At 33.7% G+C, this 3043-nt stretch overlaps 1 pseudogene; it reads left to right on the top strand.

The window, feature by feature from the left end:
* The first annotated feature begins 234 nt into the window (after positions 1-234).
* Positions 235-3025, top strand: LOC116853400 (annotated as a pseudogene).
* The last annotated feature ends 18 nt before the right edge of the window (positions 3026-3043 follow it).

Here is a 3043-nt window from a genome sequence, read left to right as displayed (position 1 = left end):
AGGAGCCGACGGCAATTTTCCGACGCGGCTCACAGGCGACTGTTTGCCGTCGCTCGCGAAGTTCCGTTCGCGAGTATCGTCGCAATATATATTTAATAGAATTTTTTATACAATTACTATACCGTGGCGTTTCAAAGTAGTGCTAATGCACTTTTCTAAAAAAAAAAAAAAATGTATGTAAGCACTTACATTACCGTAAGCACTTATATACCATAGCATTTATAGGATAATGAAATGTTGGACGCAACTATCCTTCTAACACTATTTTCATTGCTGCCATTAAAAAACGAGTTTCTTGAAGAAGGATGTAGTAATACAAGGAAAGATATAAAGACAGTGCAGACAACGCACAACAAACAAATAACAATTGTACAAGAAGTGAGTCCAGCTTACATTTTGTGGGTTTTTTTTCACTGAACACAATTGCATTTCAATTTCTTTTATGCATAAATTGATTTTATTATAGGTGCATTACTTTAACTTAACATGTGAATTGTGCATTTGTTTGATGTTAATATTACAACATATTACAATGATATTTGACTGATATAGATCCTTATGCTGTACTTTTTCTTTATTTTTCTATGTTATGTACTTTTTCTTATCTCTTCTTATCTCCTATTATAACAATATTTATTCTATTATTACAATATTTAACTTCCACTTTCTTTTTTTTTATCATATCGAATGCCACGCATTTTTCTACGTATTATTGCTTGCTGATGGAAGGGAGAAATAAGTGTAGGTAACAAACAATTAAATGTAAGAAACAATTGCAGATAATAAGGACATTTGAAACAATAACAGGACAGGTTTTCAAAACTTGTTGGATATGCGATGCATACTAATATATTTTACTTATTCACCGGCTTTGTTTGTAGTGTGCCGCCTATTGTATATAATCCTTATTCACATAATGTTTCTATCAAGATATACACAAATATATTTTAAAATATATCTTTCTTAAAACGGACCGTGTAACGTCTCAAGGCAGTTACTATGTCGCTATGAAGTATACGATTTAATATTTCCCTGCATTATGTGACATCTCACATAACATAACGTGCACAATCGACACATGAAACATCTCGGAAACTTTAAGACATTTTTAAAACGTCATTATACGCCTTATATATTAATTGTATTACACGTCTATAAGACGTTATACCTTAAATTGAGACGTTGCGTTGTATGAGATGAAACACAAACACTATTGCACTAACAAAAAGTTAGTTATTTGCATGTTTCTCGCAACCTATACCATTCTTTGGTCACGAATAGAATGCTAATATATGTGCAATATTTAATTGAAAAAAAGTTTGTTTTCACGTTTGAAAGTACAGTTTTCATGTGTTTATATATATATATATATATATATTTCAATCTTTAAGGGACATCGATATAATGCAAAGCATAAGTCAAGGCTTTAGCCTTGACTTTGTATAAAACAATAGGGAAGCGTGCTTATACTCGGTTACGGGAAGTTTTTCAGCACATTCCTTCTAGACAATCTTTGCAGTTGGTGCTTCACAAAATACCCATTACCGCTGGATTAAACTCTTTCATCCTACAACATTTAGAGAATATTTCTTTTTAAATGTCTGCTAAGGATAAAGTGTGTATCCTCGGGTGTATATCAGTTGGACACGGGGCAATTGGACATAGTCCAATCACAAGTCGCTGTTCCAAGGGACCCTACAAATGTCTCTAATCACACGGTGCTGTGATTGGCTGTGTCCAAATGCGCCGTGTCCAAGTGCACCGCTCCCTGTATCCTCATGTGAGATGAGATATCTATACAACCGAATGTCACGTATGATATTCGAAGGGATATCACATGTGGTCATGAGGACTGGGGCACCAACCGTAGTAATAAAGTCGCGGATCATGTTTTAATTTTTATGTTACGGGGTTTATATGCCGGATGGAAGATGCCCATTTCTTATAACTTTTGCGCGAAAGCTACGAACACCTCACAACTCGTTAGATGTATAAAAGAACATGTTTCGAAAATTAGTAAAGTAGGCTTCCTCATTGTTGCGACTGTCTGCGACCAAGGAACTTCAAATGTTGCTGCCATCAAACATTTATTATCTCGTACAGATATGAAACGGAACTTAGAAAGAAAGACGCAAAATTAGTTTTTATATTCATTGTTATAATGTGCTAAACATATTTGTTACACACATGCACACAAAATATTAATTAATATTAATATTAGTATGCGTGCGTGCATGTTGCAATGTTTATAAAAATATGTAAGATAATGTTCTTGTGATATTAATAGCTCAAACCTTTGAAGTTGAAGACTTTGTTTCTCTTTTTGATCCTCCACATCTTATTAAAGGAATAAGAAACAATCTTTTAACAAAAGATCCCGCATTTAAGAGCAAAGGAAAGAAAGAAGAACGTATAGCATCGTGGGATGTCATCAAGACAGCATGGATAATTGATAGGAAGAGTAATATGTTACGGCCGCAACTGCAGAAAATAACAAAAGAACATATTATAGAAAATAAAATTAAGAAAATGCGTGTGAAATATGCTACGCAAGTATTGCGTGGGACAGTTGCGAGCTGTATCGAGACAAAACATAAATGTAAGTACAATTGTAAAAAACATAAATATAAGTACAAAACATAAATGTAAGTACAATTGTAAAAAAATATTATATACATAATCGTAATATACTGCAATACAGTAACCGTTAATATAAATTATGTTTGCTGTTGCAGGTGTTGTGGATTTAAAAGATTCTACACAGATGATGATAGATACAGAAGAAGGAATTGCCACAGCAGAGATAGTGCTTTTTTTTAATGACTTGTTTGATTCTGTGAACAGTAGTGGTGTAAGTGAAAATAAGTTACGTTCTCCAGTGACAGAAGATAGTGCTCATCACGCATTTTGGACGGATGCCAAACATGAACTGCGAAACATGCGCTACGTATAAAAGGTAACACATGAATCTGTATTATCTGTGCCGACGTTACAAAATTGGTTATTCACTATTGACGGGTTTCAGAAACTTTGGAAGATATTA

Source organism: Odontomachus brunneus, unplaced genomic scaffold, assembly GCF_010583005.1.
Source record: "Odontomachus brunneus isolate Ranch 3 - 2012 unplaced genomic scaffold, Obru_v1 Obru_scaffold_316, whole genome shotgun sequence".
Classification (NCBI taxonomy): domain Eukaryota; kingdom Metazoa; phylum Arthropoda; class Insecta; order Hymenoptera; family Formicidae; genus Odontomachus; species Odontomachus brunneus.
Note: the sequence above shows the minus strand (reverse complement) of the source record. Positions and strands in the feature narration are given on the sequence as shown.